General features: G+C 45.3%; 1 long non-coding RNA gene across 4 annotated transcripts in view; it reads right to left on the bottom strand.

Annotated features, from left to right (window-relative positions):
• LOC123282602 (uncharacterized) overlaps window positions 1–21,110 on the bottom strand; it is a 151,884-nt gene that overhangs the window by 121,840 nt on the left and 8,934 nt on the right. For all 4 annotated transcript variants that reach the window (XR_011494112.1, XR_011494113.1, XR_011494111.1 and 1 more), the window contains exons 2-4: window positions 20,838–20,932; window positions 16,345–16,548; window positions 11,364–11,633 (exon numbers count right to left, since the gene is read on the bottom strand). This is a non-coding gene — a long non-coding RNA (uncharacterized lncRNA). The remainder of the gene's footprint in view (window positions 1–11,363; window positions 11,634–16,344; window positions 16,549–20,837; window positions 20,933–21,110) is intronic.

The following is a 21,110-nucleotide window of genomic DNA, read 5'->3' on the forward strand; positions in this document are numbered from 1 at the left end:
GGCTCTTAGGTAATAGCTGGGTAACAGAATAAATAGAAAATTTCACCAAGGTGAAATATATGCTATGGTGAATATGTGGAGTTGGAAGGTAAGTTGGAAGTATCTAAAGGGCCTCAGAGGGGTGGACTGATTTGCTGGCCTGGATGGTGGGGGAAGGGTTGTGGGTTCATCACTTCTGTGTTTTCCCCTCCCCGACCTTCAAGGACCTTTGGTGTCTATGCTAAAGCTCTGTGATGCGGGCCTGGAACTCTAGTCTAGAATGTGCACTCTTAATGCCCAGCTGCCTGAGGTGGCAGTGCACTTCTGGTGATGCAGATCACCCTCTTTGTCTGAGGAATGTTAATGCACCATGGCTGAGCTCCAGCTTCAGTTCCTAGGTATTCCCATCCCTGCCTTCCTGTGTGGGGTGGGGCTCCTTCTTCTGTCACTCTGCTACCTAAAGAGGAGTCCATGTTTCCCAATATTTCGGACAGAGAGAGACATCAATCAGGTAAGTAAATCAGGTCCCTCAGAAATATCAAATCTTTCTTTTCAAATAGATGCATTCAATGCTATCAATTTCCCACTAAGTACTGCTTTTGCTATACCTTATAAATTTTACTAAGTTCTATTTTAATTTTCATTTTGTTTAAAATACTTTGAGACTTCTTCCTTGGCCAATGTGTTTAGTAGCGTGTTGTTTAATCTCCAAACATTTTAGGATTTCCAGCTATCCTTCTGTAATTGATTCCTAGTTTAATTCCATTATGGTCTGAAAACATACTTTGTACAATCTCTATTTATTTTTGTTAAAGTGTGTTTTGTGGCCAAGAACGTGGTCTATCTTGGTGAATGTTCCATGAGAGTTTGAGAAGAATGTGTATTATCGGATGAAGTACTCTAAAAAATGTCAATTAGATCACGTTGACTGATGGTGCTGTTCAGGTCAACTGCATCTATACTGATTTTCTGCCTGCTGAATCTGTCCATTTCTGAGGGAGAGGGTGAAATCTCCAAACATAACAATGGATTCAACTATTTCTCTTTGCAGTTCTACCAGTTTTTGCCTCATATTTTGACACTATGTTGTTAGATGTATACATGTTGAGGACTGTGTGTCTTGTTGGAGCATGGACCCTTTATGGTTATGTAATACCCCTCTTTATCCCTGATAGTTTTCCTTGTTCTGAAGTCTGCTTTGTCTGAAATTAATATAGCTACTCCTGTTTTCTTTTGGTTAGTGTTAGCATGGTACATTTTTCTCTGTCTTTATTTGTAATCTATCTGTATCTTTATTTTTAAAGCGGGCATTTTGTATACAATATTTAATTGGGTGTTGTTTTTTTATGCACTGACAGTCTCTGTTTTTTAACTGGTGAATTTACACGATTTATATTTAGTGATTTTTTAAAAATACGGTAGGACTCATATCTACAATGTCTATAACTGTTTACTATTCATTATATCTATTCTTTTTTCTTCTCTTTTTCTGCGTTTTCTGGTTTTACATAAGCATTTTATATGATTCCATTTTCTCTCATCTCTTACTATATCAATTGTTCTTTAAAAAAAATTTCAGTGGTTGCTGTAGAGTTTGTAATATACATTTATAACTAATGTAAGTCCTCTGTATCAGTGTTTTCATTCCTTTCACTTATCCATATACTATAATCACCCAATACATTGTCACTATTATTATTAGCTCAATTGAGAATAAGAAAAAAAAAAGTTTCATTTTACCTTAATTTATTCCTTCTCTTCCTCTTTTTAATGAGGATCCAAGTTATCATTTTCCTTCTCCCTGAGGAACTTTTTAAAAATATTTATTGCAGAGCAGGTCTGCTGCTGATGAATTCCCTCAGTTTTTGTTTGTCTGAGAAAGGTTTTATTTCTCCTTCACTTTTGAATGATAATCTCACTAGATAGAAAATTCTAGGTGGGTGGTGTTTTTTCTTCTTTCAACACTTTAAATATTTCACTTCACTCTCTTCTTGCTTGCGTGGTTTATGATGAGAATCCCACAATTCTCATCCTTGTTCCTCTAGATGTAGGGTGTTTATTTTCCTCTGGATTCTTTCAAGATTTATCTTTTGGTTTCCTACAGTTTGAAGACGATATGTCCAAGTATAGACTTTTTTAGTATTTATCTTGTTGGGGTCTTTTCTGAGCTTCTACAATCTATGGTTAACCTGTCATTAATTTTGGAAAATCCTTGGCCATCATTACTTCAAATATTTTTCTACTCTGTTCTTTCTCTTTTCTCCTTCTGGTATGCCAATTACACATGCTACATATTTTGAAACTGTCTCACAGTTCTTGGATATTCTGGGCTTTAAAACTTTTTTTCTTTCTCTCTGTGCATTTCAGTTTGCAAAGTTTCTATTGACATATATTCAAACTCACATATTCCTTCCTTGGCCGTATGCAATCTACAGATGAGCCAATCACAGGCCTTCTCCATTTCTTGTAGTGTTTTTGGTTTCTAACATTCCCTTTTGATTCTTTCTTAGAATTTCCCTCTGTCTGTTGACATTCCTCATCTGTTCTTGTGTGCCATCTATTTTTTCCATCAGAGCCCTTAACATACTAATCATGGTTATTTTGGATTCTATGTGTGATAATTCCAAAACCTGTGTCAATGTGAATGTGGATCTGATGCTTGCTTTGTCTGTTTAGACTGTTTTTTCTTGCCTTTTAGGATGCCTTGTAATTTTTGGTTGAAAGCCAGACACGCTGTATTAGGAAATAGGAACTGAAATAAATAAACCTTTAGTGTGAAGTTTTATGCTCATCTGGCTAGGTGTTGGGCTGTGTTTAATATTTACCGTAGCTGTGCGTATCAGAGGCTTCCATTTCCTCTAGTGTCCTTGTTTTTGTGTTTCTTGTGTCTTTAGGTTCCCCTAAATCTCCTCCTTAAACAGAGCCCATGCCTTGCAACTCTTTCAGCTATGATCCCATCACTATACTGCAGCCCTGGGGACGCGGTGGGAAGGTGTTAAGGGAGGGGATATAATTAAATCTTTTAGTGGGCCTGTGTCCCTGGGTTGTGACGTTCACAAGTGTTTCTAAGCTTTTTTTTTCTTTTCTTTCAACTCTTTAGATGAGACGGGAAGGCTACAGGGGGCTGCAGTTGGGTAACTGCCCTTCACCCACGTGGGATAAGGCTTGGTAGTCTTTTCCCCTGCTGAGGAGGCTTCTATTACGGAGCACATTCGGGATATTTCAAAATCCTTTCAAAATGGTAACCTTTCTCCCCCACCCTCCCGTGCCAGAAACATCAGAGTTTCTTCATGGTTCTTCACTGTGAGAACTTAGTAGGGTTCCTGGAAGTAAAACTCACGAGTAGGTGGGGCCTCCCCTTAAACGGTCCTCCAGGAGTTTCTCACTTTCATGCTAGCCCACATGCATCCTCAGCAGTTTGTCAGTGTCTTTTACGTGTTTCTACCAGTTTATGGCTCTAGTGGCTTCTGCTCCAGGTAAGCTGATCTTAACTGTGATTCTCTGCATTCACCCTCTCTGAAGATTTTGGGTAGTAGTTTGCCCTGCAACCTCAATTCTCTGGTGACTTCAAGAAAAGCCACTGATTTTCAGTTTGCTCAGCTTTTGCTTCTCCTAAGGACCGTAGTAAAGACTCCCAAGCTCTTTAAGTGTTGGAGCTGGAACCAAAAGTCACTCCTCAAAGAATAATTCTTTATTTTCCTGTTCCCTTTCTCACATTTTTAAATGAGTTTGGCTGGGCCAGAGAGACACCTAAAATGGGAAGTCTGAGGAGAGGACAGACCATTGCTCTCTTAGGGGAAGAGAACAGGCAGAACTAGGGCTTCAGGGAGGACTAAGGATTCCATTTAAAGCTCACAGACTGTCTGGGTGTGCTGGTAGGTTCCCAAATAAAATCCCAAACAGTGATTCTGTAGTCCTTGATTCAGTTATTTAGCATTTCAGATCTGTGTAGGAGAACACCGTTCCCAGCACTTGATCATGAGTCATCTTGCCATGTCAGGCGCCACTTGCCAAGCCTTCCTTCGTGTTGGGCAGATCAGGAGAACAGAGCTGAGTCTCTGAGCAGATGCTGGAGCAAGAGCTCTGTCCCAGGATACAGGGGCCTATCTGAGGAAGCACAGATGTGACTGTGGGCCTCAGAGTCTATGCCCTCCTTGAGCAGAGGACTTCTGACTGAGAATATCAAGTGTGGACCTCATAGCCGAAAATCCTCCTTCGAGGTTTTCAAAGAAGGAAAAACTGAAAGAATTTTATCACCTTTAAAAATTAATAAAAGGAAGGAACGCAAAATTATAGGAATTAAAATAGAGAGTCATATTATTCTTGGATAACAAATATCTGACTTTCCTAAACAGAGAAGTGAGACCAATGAGTCCCAGCCCCTCATTCTTTTCTTATTGTTCTCAGTGTCAGGACAGAGCCAAGAGGAGAAGAAAAGGTGGAACACCAAGTGGTAAGGTTCTACCTATCCCACCTGAGCTCTCCAAGGGTGACCCTTCCTGTCTTTTCCATGAGGTCCCAGGTCCATGGTCTCTGAGGATGTCAGTCACTAGATACAGTCCCTCTCAGAAAACAGAGCCCTCAGAGGAGAGGCTCATGGGAAAGCAGTCAGAACCTGAAACATTTCTCAGATTCCTGCTCTGCCCAGCTCTGGGCATGAAGCAGTGATGGACCTGGGCAATGGGCGTTGCCCAATAAGTGGCCATATGAGATGTCAAGAGTCAGAACTTCTGTCTCCTGACCTTGTGAAAGTACTTTGACTTCCTGGATGATCAGATTCTTCCTTGGAGTAACCAGTGACCTATGTTCCTCACATGGTGTTTTTGAGCCTCACATGGGATGACATACATATATGAATGAAAGCCCTTTGTGAATGATAAAGCAACATACATACGTGAGCTTTATTATTATCATTAACCGTGCGATCTTGAATCCTAATTCTTGGAGCTCTCCAAGTCCAATCTACCAAGGGTACCATAAAGGACATTCTACTCTGCCTCCTAAAAGATCTCTTTGCTTCTGTCTTCATCACTTTTCTGGTTTCCCAGGTGGGAGAGCTTGCCAGCGCGAAGCAGAGGAGGCAAGGAAGGTGCTTTCTCTGCTGCAAAGGTGACTAAACACAATCCTTCTTTCCTGTATCCTGCTTCTTAGTAGGGTCTCAGAATTTCTAGGGCCTCAGTGAAACATGAGATTGCTAAGGGAGGGAAAATCCTCAGATTTTGAAATCCAGATTGTGAAAGTCTTGGGGAGAAGGAAACAACATAGATTGTGAGCTCAAGGAAGTGGGGGGATGTGAAAGGACAGTATGCAATGGGTGCCCCTACCTCTGTCAGACCTGCCAGGGCCCCATATATTTGTTCTGGTCCTGGCTGCAGCTGTGTATATCCTGTCTCCTTCAGTCCCCGGGGCCAGCATCGCGATACCATCTGCTTTCGTCAACTGCTATGTCCAGACCCCTCCTGGGAGGTGTGTAATAGCACAACCGTGGAGGTCAATTGGCTGCTGTTCCTGGAGGACCTGGAAGATGATACTGCCTCTGTGTCCTCTCTGGCTTCCATAGCTTCTGGGACTGAGTCATCATTTACTCTGTCCTCCGCCTTCTCAGAAGTCCCTCCAGGAGACCTAACACCATCCCCACCACCTGACCCATCCCCACCGCCCCCCTCTGTTCTCCCACCTAACCCAATGACACCCTTAGCTGACTTTCTTTCACCCTCACCACCGGGTCACTCTATGCCACCAGAGCCTATTCCTCCCTTGGAGTCCAAATTCCCAGCAGACCATTCCCCACCCCAACCCATTGCCCTTCCCCCTCTCCCACCACATGACACCCAGGCAATGGATCCTATTCTCCAACCAGAGGCCACTCTGTCTCTGAATACGATCTTCTCTCTTGACCGCACCCTTTCCCAAGATATTAACGCCTTACCAAATTTGTCCCAGATAATGAATCCACTAGCTTGATTCACTAGCTTGTCATCACGGACCACCAAGCCTGTCTGTCTCACCACCGACAGACCACCCTTTAACTGTGACTCAGTCTAAATCGGTTTCCATCTTATTGAAGTCTCTTCCAGAGAACTCATCTCCAGATAGCCCTGGTGGGTTGTCCACTTATGTCCCAACAGTCAGAGGCACTGACCATTCAAGTCTGTCAATATCAGAATTCTCTTGTTGTCAGGCTCCTGCCAGGAACATGTTCCTCCCCACATTATCACACTCTGATTTTCAACGAGAGCAAGTTTCCCTCTGTCTACTAGAGACCTGTCTCTGGGGAGACTCTGCTACCAATCACATGGAGGCCAGCAGCCATTCTTTCCTTGGCCTTAACGGTCAGGCATTCTTGGCAAGACAAATAAAAAAGAGAATGGATTTCCAGATTTTAGAGAAGAAAGAAAAGGAGGAAGGACTATTTTCAAAACAAATGTGCTCAGAAAACCAACGGATGTCTTCAGGGAATTCATTGCAGCCACTTGACGTACAAGACACCACAGCCCCCAAAACTGGCTGGGACATCACAGGCAAACCAGAGCAGCTGAGCATTCGTCAACAGCTACTGTATGTCAAGACTTTGGGAGAAAACTTGCAGCAGAAATATACCCAGCCCTTTTGGGGTCTTCCCTCTCTGCACAGTGAGTCCCTGGTGGCCACTCTCCTGGTTTCTAGTAGTAGTGCCCCACTAGGGTCTCATTTTGTCTTATTCAATGGAATCTGTAATGCTTCTGCAGTCAAGATGTGGGATCCAGAATCTCCACCACTTCCCCATTCTCACCCTCCTCCCCTCTCCAATGTACATCCGCAACCCTTCTCTCAGACCAACCCCCAATCCCAGCCCCCACCTTTCACTCAGGTCCAGCCCCATGCCCACCTTCAATCCCCACTCTCAATCCTACCATCTTCTTCTCCATCCCAGATTAGGGACCATGGAGTGTCTTTCCATAGATCCCAGATTGAGTCAGACTCTCATATCTCAACTGAAAATCAACACCTGAAATGGCATATGTTGCAGAAGCAACAAGAAAGTCTGTGGGGTTTAGTCCCTGCATTCCAAAAATCTCAAGAAGCCACTTGTCCTCAAGCTCTCACCCCTCCTTTGGTCAGCCAGTCCTCCCATGCCTATGTACCAGTCTCTGTCCTTCCTGGCCATTTTCATATCACCAGTGAACCCCAGGATAAAATGGAGCTCCACATTCCAAGGAGGCTATTCTCACACTGCTGCCTCCATGCCAGTAGGAATCTAGAGTCTCTGTGTAAATGTACAGAAACATCTCAGCAAAAAGGCAGACACACTCACTCACAGCTCCGTCAGCTTCAGGGCCAGAGTAGCAAGGATCTAGCAGAGACTGAATCGAGTTTCCCAGGAAGCTTCCATGAGACGATCTCAACAAAGTTTCAACTAAGGCAGGACATGAAGAGGAATCTTGGACATATCCTAGAGAAGAACCCAGAAGATAGTCCTCCAAGGGTCTCAGAATGCTACCTACTAAAGAGTCTGAGGGCTGCCTCAGAGACAAAAAGTAGCTGTGTGTGTCACTCAAGGAATTACTCAGGGAATCAACTCTTAAATGTCTCAAGGAAGGACACAGACCAGAATGAAATGAAAACCATTCTTAGATTACATGTAAGCCAGTAGTTTTGGCAGATCACTGTGGGGAGGATCCCCCTCGGGGTGTGTCATTCATGGCTGGCTGAGGACAACCCATCCCCTCCTTCTGGGAGTTCCCAGAACAATATGGAAAACAGAAATTTGAAAAACATAACAGTAGGTGGGGTCCACCCCCAGATGACCACTCCAGAGCTTTCTTTTCTGGATCCCAACACCCGACGGGTGCTAGAAGCCCATATTATAAGGTTTCACGTGAGTCAGAGGTGGGGCCTACCCCTCAAAGTTCTTGAATCCATAAAATCCTATAAGTTGAGAGAAGCCAAAACATGGCCTCTTCCCCAATTTGACTTTCTCTCCTCAGCCACCTATATTTCTGGGGTGGATTCCAAAAGCTGAGGTTTCCAAGCCCCTTGAGGGAAGCTCTAAAAGTTTTCAGGGAAATAAGGTGAAAACAACGAATTCAGTCCCCATCCTGGATCTTCCACTCCCTGCTACCTCATCTGTGGGCAACGAAGGACAGGGGGCCCTAAAACCATCCCACTCTGATATCGACCAGGAGCTTGCCAAGGACATCCAGGCAATCCAGCATGGCAGACAGACTTCAGAGATCCTCACACACAGCTTTATAGACAAAGTGAGTCAGAGTAAGACTGCACTAGACAATAACAGATGCAGCCGAGAGGTGCCCACAAGGCAAGCTGGGGCTGGACATGTGCCAAGGGATGAGAATGTAAGTTCCAGTGATAGAGATGACATGATTCAGGGCCAAAAGATGGTGGAGAAGAATTGAAAACATTTTTCCACGTCCACCATGAACTTCAGGGAGATATTCAAGGCTGAGGAGCTGTGCGTTCTTACATCACAATCTTGTGACATCTTGACAACCAACAACTTGGGAAGCTCCCAAATGGTAAATATCAATGTGAGCAAAGTAGAAACTACCCTGACCAGTGAATGTCCCTCACCAAAAATACCAGTTCCCCAAGATTCCAAGCCATCAGACATTAAAAAACAGCTCCTTACCGAGTTGAAGTTGCAATTGAAGAGCAAGGAACATAGCCAGCCTAAAGGCTCTCCCGCTGACATATCCCTTACTTCAGATAGCTTGCCTTCCGACTCCTCACTGACTCAGTCCCAGAGCGTCTCCAGTGGGGACATGGGAGTTTCCCAGGTACTGCAAGTCCAGTTGGAGGACAATGGGGATTGGCGGGAACCCTGGGCCTCTAAGCATGTCTCATGGAAATGCCAGGATAGGAATTTCCCACCAGCTGCAAAGACAGTGAGACCTCTGGACTCCAGAGCAGGAGAATGTGGAAGCGAGGATTCAGGAGTTGGGACGTCTAAAGCCAGAAAGAAGAGCCACTCTATTGAGGACAGAGAATTAGAGGGCACTTCCCCGTATCTGTCACAGAATGAACAGTTTCCTCCTGAAAGTTACTTCAGAAAAAAAATGAGGCAGTTTTTTCAGTGGATTAATTCCAAGAAAAAAATCACAGGGCAGGAAAGTCCCCAGCAAAAAGCCAAGTTCACGTCAACCTTTGCACCGCTCCGAGACCCAGCTCAAAGTGCAGCTCTCGTGAGCTGTGGGCCTCCTGAAGCTCATGAGCTCATGGCAGCCATCGGGAAGATCCTAGAGGAGAAACTGGCATGGAGATACGAACCTGAGGCTGCAGAATTAAGTCAGCAGAAGGGGGAACTGCAGGCCCAGGTAGAGCCTGACGAGGGACATCCCTCCAACTACGGGGCTCTCTCTGACCCACAGCCAGGGGAATGGGCAAGCACCACATCCTGCAACCAAGATGCTGTCCCTCCTGACAAGAGTTTTCGTACAAGGGTTAGACAGAAAAGAGACAGGATCAGACAGCCCTGGAAAGTTGTGGCCTTCAAGGACCAGCATTTATGCCAGAGTCAACCCCCTTCCCCACCCTACAGGGAGTCTGTGCCCCATCCAAGACCCACCTGCATGCATGATGTATCCCACGTCCCTCCGGCCACCCTCACCTCTAATGAAAGCACTGTGTTCAGAGATCTGACTCTTCTATTCAAACAGGAAATGCTTCTCCAACACTTCCAGGGAGGAAAAATGTCCCCAAAGAAATCATTCAGTCCTTGTGGAGAAAGCATTGCCGTTTTCACGAGAACACATCCTCTGATGAGAACCATAGTTAGCACAACCAAGGATACTGATCATCCTCAATAAATGTTTCTGCCAAGAGAGAGTAGTGTTCTCTGTGTGGTGCTTTGGGGGAGTGGGTTTGGGGTTCCCAGCACTTATGCTCAGGGAAAGGAAGGAGGGAAGTCAGCTCTGACTGATCTCCTCTTTTGGTTTCTGCAAGATGACTAGTCCCTTGTAGAGGGCCTGACAGTGGCTTTCTCAGTTTTATCTTGGGTCCTGTATTTGACCTTACTCAGATGTCCTGTACTTAAAACACTTTACTTATTCATAAAAAGTACAAAAAGTTTACTCTAAAAACTTCCGGGCCTTTTCAAAATGAGAAAAACCCTTCAAGTTCAGAATTTGGCTCAACTTGTCTTTCCATCTGCTCCCTCACTATCCTGAACTATACACAGCTGCAGGGTGGGATGTGTTCCTCTAGAAGGATACAGCCAGAATTTCCCCTTGTTGCCTCAGAAAGTTTTGGAATTGGAAGTGTGGGGGTGTTTAGGCCCTGAGGTGAGTGGCAGGGGGAAATGTTGCTCTTGGATCTCTTGGTGAGAAATGAATGTCACCTGCTCCTAAGAGCCTTTCTCTCCCTCAGGAGGTCTGGGTGGTGGGCCGCGTCCCCACGCCTCAGCTGACCCTAACGAAAATGGGGGGCAGTTCACCCTTGCCCTTCCTCTACCCTTCCTGGAGCAGACGGGAGGAGAGACCTTGCAGCTCTGAAAAGGACCAGAGATATGAATCTTTTCCTGAAAACGGTAACTTACCTTCATTTAGAAAAAGTTGCTGATTCCTGAGTATCTCACAGGTGAGCAGTCAGTTCAGGTGTGTGTATGGATGGGTTTTGCGATTGTGGACACTAGAGTGGCCAGGGCAGGGTCCAGGAACTGGGTGGGTCCCGCCGAAGAATCTGTTATATGTGGGGTGGTAATCTGTCTGGAAGGCACATTCTGAGCTCAACAATGAGGTCTCCCTGCATGTGAGGACACCTCAAGGAATGGGAAGAGCCGCTCCCGAGGGAAACTTCCTCAGGATGCCCAGCTTGGTAGAATTATTGCAAGACCAAGAGATCACCTGGCTATCATTTGTAGGAATGGTCGTCGGGCAGCCACCCAGAACTTGGGGCAAAAGGAGACAACAAGTAGGGAAAAAGGAATGGTGGAGTGAGTGAAAAAGCAAGGAAAAGATGAGGAAAGGAAGAATGACCTCATCATCACTCCTCATGGTCCCTGAGGGTCACTTTGAGCTCAAAATGTCCCTTCCAGACAGATTAACACCCCACATCCTGGCCATCCACTCCACCCAGCACTACCTTACCTAGGCCTCACCTCCTGGAGACTAATCAGGGCTGGGGGGAGCACAATGATACCACTGCAGCTAAGAGAACTTGGGATAGTCTTCGAGATTAAAGACAGTATCTCCAGGAATGTTGTCAAGGAGGTTGTCCTCTCATTTGGTGCCTGCCTTCCCATCCATGCTACATCTTACACCAAGGTTACAGTAATTTAGGGGTGTGTTAGTTACTATATAACAAATACCCCAAAAGTTAGTGGCTTAAAAAAACAAGTATTTATTAATTCATAGTTTCTGTTGGTGAGGAATCTAGGCAAGGCCTACCTGGGTTCTCTGCTCCAAGGTCTCTCACAAGGCTGCAATTAAGGTGGCAGCTGGGGCTGGGGTCTCAGCTGAAGGCTTGACTGGGGAAATACACACTTCTTTGCTCACTTCTATAGTTGCTGGCTGGATGCAGTTCCTCAAGGCCTGTTGGACTGAGAGCCTCAATACCTGGATGGCTGTTGGCTGGAGTTGGCTGGAGGCAACCTTCAGTTCCTTGTCATGTAGGCCTCTCCAACATGGCAGCTTGCTTCATCAAAGCCAGGAGAGAGTCTGCTAGCAAGACAGAAGTCACAATCTTGGAAACTAATGAGGGAAATGATATCCCATCACCTTTCCCTTATTCTATTAGTCAGAAGCAAATCACGAGGTCCAGCTTACACTCAAGGGGAGCAGTTTATACAAGGGTGTGACTAGCAAAAGAAGGGATCTTTGGAACCTTCTTAGAACTCTTCCTAACACAAGGGTTTCTTCTTGGACATCCCACTGAGTTCACTGAAGCAAAAGTGACCAAAGGGACCAAGTGGATCCTTGTGCTCATCCATATCCACGTCATCAAAGTTAAAGCTGTTTAATGGCTAAGCGGAGTAACGTCTGGTAAGAAAAACATCAAAGAGATTGAAGCATCCAAAGAAGGAGGGAAAGGTGGCATGGAGGTAAAGGCGGTGTGGGGTCATCATGAACGGTAAAGTGAAAGGAGCCCTTAGAACCACCTGCCTCACCACTGCCAGTATTCAGACTTAGAGGGGAGGAAAAATTAGGTGCAAGAAGGCTCATCCTCGCTCCGCCACCGTATCTCCACTCTGCTCTAGCTCCCCAACTATAGGCCTAAAGAAGCAACCTTCAGTTCCCATAGAGATAGCCAGGCTTATAGAGGAAGCAAACCCTACAGCTTGCAAGGTTTAACTTCTGCTCTTATTGATATAGTTAATATAGCACATCCATCATTTCAAATTTGCTTCTCACAGCTTGAACATCAGAGAATGAATCACACAATCGATGGCAAAGCCAGTACTAGGGAATTCAGCATGTAGCTCCTATTCTGGGATGTTTTCCATGAACCCATTGCCAAAGAGCTTCTAACCAAGGGAGAGGTGGTGGCTCAAAAGGGCTGACTTACTGGCTGGGGTCACAAAACAAGTCATACCTGGTGCCCAGATATTTGCTTCTATTCAGAGAAACACTGGATGAGGCAACGAGACAGAATTTGCACACTCAGCACATCTAGGCAGTCAACTGTCCAAATGAGGTGACAGTACCACCCAGGAGTGATCCCACACTCTTGTTCTGCTTCTAGTACTGTTTTCCTTTTTCCCAGATTCCAGTTCCTATGGGAAAGCAGGACTCTTACCAAAAGAAGGAAAACGTATTAGCTGAACAGTGACTGGAGAGATGAGGAGGAATTTCTCCAGAAACAGATTTCATGGGCTTGCTGCTTATACCCAGAGATCAGTGCTGTGCAGCTTGGGGGGCATGGGGGTGGGGGTGGGGGTCTCATTTACATGGTACTCTGTGGCACCCGAAGAATTTTCAGTGACATAGAATGTGATGGGAATGGGTTACCTGAATTTTTATACCCTCAAGCCCACACTCCAAACCTAATGTCAGGGCGAATAAAATGCATGAATTGACTGGTACCTTGATGTGGCTTGGGTATGGGAACCCCAGATCTCAGCTTCAGGCACTGTGAATTTCTCTGGTACCAGGTGCTGCCTAAGGGAATCAGCTTTCTTGAGGCAGCCTTCACATGGATTAACACTCAGAACTGTGCCGTAATCTGCAGCCACAATGAAGGGGCCCAGGCTATGAGAAGGGGCTCTTCTCTCTCTTTTTTTTTTTTTTTAAAGATTGGCACCTGAGCTAACAACTGTTGCCAATCTTCTCCTTCTTTTTTTCTCTTTTTTCTCCCCAAATCCCCTCAGTACATAGTTGTCTATTTCAGTTGTGGGTCCCTCTAGTTGTGGCATGTGGGACGCCGCCTCAATGTGGCCTGAGGAGCAGTGCCACGTCCACACCCAGGATCCGAACCAGTGAAACCCTGGGCAGCCAATGCGGAGCGTGGGAACTTAACCACTTGGCCACGGGGCTGGCCCCGGGGCTCCTCTTGAGGCCTTTCCTCTGGAACTTCCATTGGCCCTGGATCAGAGCCTAATTTAGGCTATTTTCCTGGGGTCACAAGGACACGTTTGGTATTCCTTAGGGAGGCCAAGTGGAAGCTCAGAGATTTGTGGAGGCTGCCTCCCTATCTCTCCCAGGAGACTCGGGGTCTGTTCCTTCCTTCTATGGGGGCCAGGAGGTAGAGAAGGAACTGAGTATTATGCAAGTTTAGCAATGCTTCACTGTGGGAGGGGGTTGGGCTGACAAGAGTAGGTAATTTTCCTTTGCAGGGATTCTTGCCCAGCTTGAGGCAAGCTTCATTTGAAGCAGGATAATGCTGTTTCTACCCTCCACCTGAGGGGACTCCAGAAGGAATAAAAGTTACCTTTCCTCATTTGTCTTACAGGAAGTTCTGGGCTTCTGGGTTCAGGAGTTATTAATGGCTTTCATGTTTGCCGAACCCAAACAGAAGTTGTGAGATACCTGTTGTACAGTCCTGTCCAGACCCTCATGTGGGAGGAGACTTTAGCTGGCTGCTCCAAGGAGAGAGGAGATAGGGGTTGACACAAGTGCTGGGGTGAGAGAAGGAGAGTTGCCTAAAGGTAGCAGTGGCTCCAAGACCCTGAGAATCAGGATGTAGAGACGAGTCCCTTAGGTGGACGGGTTCTGTGTGGAAGTCCTCTAGGAGACAGCACAATGTTTTAAGGGATGAAGTGATGATGCTGAGATGACTAATCATCAAGCCCCATCATCTTGAGAGCTGTCGCAAGACACGGCATTGCTCACACTTAGCACAGAGGCTGTGCAGCCACTGGCCTTTCAATGGGCCTGAAGGGCTTGGGCAATGAAAATCCCAGGGGCAACCAAGATGGACTCAAGATCACAGGCTCTTACCTACATATTTCATGGTGAATACTTAACTAAATAGGCAAAAAGTTCCCATTAATGACTACTATTGTATATCTTCCTACCCTTGAAAATGGGGTCTTTGAGCCAGATTTAATTTAGAAAAATTAAGTACTGCTTATTGTACTTCAATGTTGTGAAACAAATTTATGCTTTTTATGTATATTATCCCATTTAAACTTTACAATGCTTTGAAGTAGGTTTCTTTACCCTCTTTTATAGAAGGGCACGACCTGAAGGACAGAGAAGGTAATGTATATTCAGAGTGCTAGCACAGAAGAGGGAGCCAGGGATGGAGAGCCCCCTTACGCTGTGAGGGATTCTTTGGATGTAAATGATGGCAAGTACAATTCAACTGACTTTAAAAACAGGATCCGTTGACTCAGGCACCTGAAAAAGCTCTGGGAGTAAGACTGCCCTCACGCAGGAGGATTCATATTGGGGCTCAGCTGATGTCATCAAGTTTCAGTTTCTATCCATTTCTCTGCTCTAGATTCTGGACTGGCTACCTTGTAAGTCTGTCTGGCAAGTTCGTAGCTACATCTTCCAAACTAAAAGCGCAGCTAAAAATGGGTTGTTTCTCCCACTAGTCCCTTCAAAAGTCCCACTGTGCCTTATTGTTTCCTGTTGGGTCACATGCCCATCCCTGACCAATCACTGTTGCCAAAAGCATGGACCAATCTTTTTGGCCAAGCCTGACTTCAATGCCCTCCTTTAAAGTAAGAGCGTTAGTGATAAACAACTCCACTTGACATGGACTGAAACTGACAACGGGGTTAGATCCCCAGAGGGCAAAAGAAGGACTATTTTTGGAAGGTGAGTGAATGCTGAGTGTCAAAATAAAAACAAAAACAAAACGGATGTCTACTTCAGCTCTCTCTCTCACCACCCCATTTCTGCCTTCTTGTCCAGAGTCATGCCATGGACTGAAGGTTAGAGTTAGAGGAAATGCCAATTCTGTGGACAGGAAAGGAACTCAAAGTGGAAGGAATCAATCAGAGGCCCCAACATCCATGCAGATAGACCATCCAATGATCTGATCTCTCACTGCTCCTTCTCATCTTAGAGTCCTTTACCTTCATTCCAGTTCAGTTATGGCCATATCCTAGAACTTATCACCAGCAACACTTGTGTGTTCTGAAAAAATATAGTCTGACATTCCTCCCTTTATCCTCTCAGCTTATGCCCTCAGCATGCTAATGCCTCAACCTATTCAGGAACTACAAGCCACTCTATACTTTCCCCTGCTCACCTGACAACCTTTGTCTTCATTTCCTCCCTCTCCAAGGAAAACTTCATGGGGCATCACCTAATCCTAAACCTAAATATACTGCTCTGCTCTAAACAGCCTACCCCCTTCTTTCATTCGTCCTGTCTAGCAAAATCCAACTCTGCCTGTTTTAGAACTGCCTTCAAATAAGGGCCTGCTTCCTCTTGGATAAAATCACACAAGTGTGTTTGTGCCCCATAAACTTCTGTTCTACATCTGTTGCTCAGCTCCACCACTGCCTCCGAATCCAGTCATTCCTCCTGTGTTACCATGTGCCAGACGCTCTTCCAAGCACTTGGGACACCCAGTGGAGGCAACAAACAGAGGCCCTGTCTCGGGGGAGCTTCTGTGATTGTTTTCTCAGTCAACTCGCTTGCCTAAGTTCTCAAAACAATTCCACTTTCCTACACCTTGTCCACACTCCTCGCTCATTGATCATATGTGCTGGACCCCCAGAGGGAAACAGAGAAGTCATCAGATGGGAACTTTTCTTCATAAACACTTCAACACAAAACAAAACCAAAACCAAAACGAGATCCTCCATCTCTTCTTTCCTCCTTCCTTCCCACCATCCTGAAAGGTTTCCCTCAATGCTTTCCTTAATCCTCCCAACCTGGGATCTGCCCGCCCTTTCCAAGTCACAACACTTTCACATGTGTGGACTATCTGCCTTAATTATCTACTTTTCCAGAGGACCAAGACTACATTTACCTCATCACAGCTGGAAACACCAAGCAGAGCTCAGAATCCTCTGGAGGAATACATTGGCAATGGGAGGGATCTATGGGGAGGTCCTGCCCAGCATGCTCTGGGGCGGGGCCACGTCCGGGGGCAGGGCCTGAGAGACTGAGAGCCTGTTTGGCTTCTTGAGGGCGACGGCACTAGCAACACGGCCAGACATCTCACCTCAGGCTTCTGGAAGATATGAGTTGAGATTTAATTCAAAGACAGGTTCTGAGGAAGGTTTCTGGATGCCTGAGTGACCTTCCCCACTGCCCAGCCTGAAGGATCCTTTCCTCCATCTGCCATTTCCATTACGGTGGGCAGGCCCTCACAGCCCCTGGGCCCCCAAACTCTCACTCCAGGCCCAGCCTTAGCAGGCGCTCAGAGGCCTGGGGGCAGGGCTGTGCCTGCCCAACACCACCCCCTTTGACGATGGCACTCTTAGGAACTCCACCAAGGTGAGAATAGTAATAAATAGAGTAACAACATTGACAACTGTTAAGGCTTCACCTTACACTGGCTGCCTGGCCTTGCACAAGTAGCCTGAGTCTCAGATCTCATCTATTATGTGCAGATACTGACGTGTACTGATAGGGTTGGTCCTCGGAACTGGAATGAATGAGTAAAGAGTTTTGAACAGTGTTTACCTAACACTAGAAGTTTAATATGTGCTACCCATTATTATCACTCATTTAAAATGCTAGGCCTCCTCTTTATTATTGTAGAAGTATCAATTTACCACTCATTCATTCTTCCTTCAGAATGAATTTATTTAGTACCTAACATGTGCCAGACACTATGCCAGGCTCTGGAATACAATGGTAAGCAAAAAGGTAGAGTCTCTGCCTTCATGGATCTTACAGTCTAGAGGGGAGATCAGGCAGAAATTAATCATACAAGATTGTGTAAATGTCCCATGTTACATTCTATGAAGGGTTCATGAGCTGGTTGTCGGTGCCAAGGGAGTTCAAAACATGGGGATTTGGCCTAACCAAGGAGAAGAGGGTCTTCCTCACCCACCCCTCAGGAGCTGATAAGGCTTAAGAGGTAAAAGGTGAGTAGGAGACAACTTGGCAAAGCAGGGAGGGAGAAGTGTTCCAGGCAGAGGAATCTGGGTGATGAGAGCAGAGAGAGTGAGGAGGGAGGAACGTGATGCAGCAAGAAGAGGGAAAAGCGTGGGAGGCACAGATTAAGCAGAGTTCTCTGGGCCAAATCAACTAGTTAAGTCTTTGGAGCAATGGGGAGCCAGGGGAAATTTTTAAGTTAGGATTTCTTTATATGTGTAGGGTATTCAGAGTTTAGTTGTATTATTTGAGTTTCCAAAAGATTACTGTGAATTAATACTGTGAATTAATGAATTACAGTGATTTAATGTGAAGAATGCTTTGGATGGGGTAAACAGGATGTGAGAGACCAGTGAGAAGGCCACTGCAGTAATCTACGAGAGAAATGATGTCAGCGTGGACCACAATGGTGGTGACCAAAGTGGAGTAACGTGGACAGATGTGAGTGGCATGACTTCATTAATTCTAATAAGACGGAACATTTTTCCTTTTGTTTCACTCCAGTGCCCAAGAGGTGCAGGTCGGTGCAAGATGTGGGGTCTTTTATAGAGTTGGACAAGTCAGCAGACACGAAACATTTGAAAAGGCTGCTTGAACTGCTGACTAGCCAAAATCAAAGAGGAAGTTGACCTTCAACCCTTTGTTTGATTCCAGCTGCAGAAGTCATTTTCAGTTACTCTCTGACTCAAGTAAACACCACTCCCTGTCACCTTATCCCTTTCAGGGTTGGTTCACTTCTACATTTTCACTGGGACATGATTGTCACCGACAGTAGAAAGTTCGGCACCCAGACCTGCAGCTGTGAAGACACTTGCTCCTCTCTCGAGCTATTAGTACTTCTGGGAAACACGTCCCAGTGCCAAACTGTCCTGGTCCTGAAATGACCCCGTTATTTGGGGAGGTAGTAAAGGAAATTACATGTGTCAAACCCCGAGCGGCACTCTCTTTGGACATCGAAAGGTGTAAATGATAAAATACTTACTAGACTTAAAGACCAGGGAGTAAACGGGGGGCTGGATGCTGCCCAGACTCTGTGTGTCAGCAAAACATATCTGAGCTCAGCGAAGTAACCCAGGACCAAGTGTTTTCCTCAGTGGAATAATTAGACAACAGAGGTGGGCAATTTAGAAAAGATAACTTCTTCTGTCCCTGCTTTAGAATTTCTATTACAAACAAAACCCAATCCTTAGCAAGATTTAAGAGCATGGGACAAAGACTGCTAGATGTTGAACTGCTGGGAGTGGAGCCCACGTTTTATTTATCTTTGTATCCAAGCACATCCGCAGTGCTTGCCACGAGGCAGATACTCAGTGAATGTTGGGTGGATCAAGGATTCCTCTGTGTTTTCATGGGGTATTTATATGGTATGGGAATTCAGTCATTTTTTGCCCCACTAGGTAGAGATGGATGCTTTCTGTTCTCCATGTTTACTTTGAACACCATTTAGCTACAGGGATGTTCTAAAATGGAATAATAAGGAAACCAGCTTTAATACGATTTTATATATACAGACAGATACACTTTCTGACCACGTGCAGATATGAATGCTCTCCCTGGAAGATGCTGTTGTAACCTAAATTGCACTAGAATGAGGTTAGAGATGGGGAAGAAAGGGAAAGTAAGGTAAAACTCACAGCTTAATTTCTAGACAGGATTGCTGCTTTAAAAATGAATTTCAGGTGCTTCTTGGCATACTTGGCCCAAGCACTGGAGATTTCACAGTGATTTGTGATTTGGTGTGACCCAGAACATGGCCCAATGGTCCTCTATCCTTTGAAGCAGTCAGTCTGTTCTCTTGATTGCTGTTCTGGACTGTCTCACCGTCACTCCCCATCAGGGCCCCCTTCCTTCTGCTCTGTCCTAGTGGAACAGTCCCTTGACCTTCATTCTCCCACTACTCTAGTCTCGACTTCTCCTTGTTGCCAGATTACTCTATTATTGCTTCTCAAATTGTGGTTCCCAGACCAGCAGCATTAGCATTGCCTGGGAACTTATTAGAAATGCAGATTCTCGGGCCTCACTCTGGACCTACTCAAGAAGAAACTTTGATGTGGGGCCCAGCAATTTTAACAAGCAAGGTAATCTCCAAGGTGAGAACCACTGCTGTACGTAAAGCTCAGTTCTGAGCATATCACCCCTTTGCCCAATACCCTTTATTGCTTTCCTGCCGACAACCACATGAGTGTGTGTGTGTGTGTGTGTTTGTGTGTGTCTGTGCGTGCCCTTCTATCCAAGGCCTTGTGCAATCAAGCACCAGCTCATGTGTCCCCACGCAGGGAGGTGTGTTCTACAGTCATCCTAATGGGTTACCTGCTCTTCCCTCTGCTCTCCTGCCGCCTCTCTCTGTTAATGTTGGGTCTTCTGCTATAAATACCCACCCTCCTCCCTCTCCTTGGAGAAACCTTACTCATTCTTTAAGGCTCACTTAAAAATTAATCCATACCTGTGCCTTTAAAACCAAATAGTACTGAAGGCTTTATAAAGAACCATGGCAGGCCCTCCCCCACCTCACAACCCCAATCCTTCCTATCCCCCCAGTTCCATTCCCCATGGAAACCACTTGAGCCGTTTCTATCATAGTTGTTCTGGTGTTTACCTCTATTTATATAACTAATACGCAAATACTTGTATTTAAAAGTAATTTTAAAATATTAGACACTAACTTCTTGCCGTGGTAGATAAAATTTGAGTAGGTAAAATTGCAGGTGGATGAAATTTGGTCGATACCCCATTCCCCTCTTCACTCTTCTCAATCTGTCCTCACTTAAATCTTTATTCATGCAAAGTTCATCTTGGCATGGAAGGTGACCCCTTTCCTGGAACGTGTTCAGAGACTGCTCCTCCCCTGCTCCCACAGAGCTGTGTATCTCTCTTAGTGCACTGTCCCCCTTGCCCTTCCACGTTTGTATGTATGTGTCTCCCATTCCCACCAGCTTGTAAGAGCCAGGAAAGTCTAATCCGTCTTTTACTTTCTCTCAATCCTCCCAGGGCAAAGCACAGGGCCTGTGATATAGTACACACTGAGCAAACGTGGCCAATTTAACCGTAAAGTAAAATATCTGCCTGACCTTTGAAGCTTGCTGGTGTGACAGCAGTACTTGGAATGAGTCTTCCCCTTCCAATGTGGTTTTCCAACATTATTGTGGGGAATAGTAAACTGGAGTCAGGAGACTTGAGCCACACCACCTTCTTGGTGACTTCTTTTATGACCTTGGGGAAGGCACTTAATGGTTTTGCTTCCATTTTTTCATCTATAAAGTGGCAACAATAATATCTATGGACAGAGTTGTAGGGAGGACCAAATACAACAGCACAGGTTATCAGGTATAAGGCGTTATATTGATTCCTTATGTTTAAAACAAAAAGGCAAACCATTTTCTGGTAGCACATAGGGCTATAATGAACATTAAAACCAACCTTTAAATAGAAAACTTTATTTTTAGATGATCCAGGGGGTCTTTCTTCCAAGATCAGCCTAAGATTTTTTCGGAGGAAACTGTATTCTCATTGTCCTGAAATTTGAAGCAAGAAAACTCAATCATTTAAGACCATTTGCCTATTCTTACTTGTTGATGAGAAATCACCACTACTGCCACCCTTTTAGCCTCTGAAGGGATTGTAAGCTTTGTCTTGATTTGATGGCTCAAAAATAAAATCTACCAAAGGTACGTTTTCTAAGCCTCGTCTGGC

The sequence above is a fragment of the Equus asinus genome, chromosome 14 (assembly GCF_041296235.1).
Source record: "Equus asinus isolate D_3611 breed Donkey chromosome 14, EquAss-T2T_v2, whole genome shotgun sequence".
In the NCBI taxonomy this organism is placed as follows: Eukaryota; Metazoa; Chordata; class Mammalia; order Perissodactyla; family Equidae; genus Equus; species Equus asinus.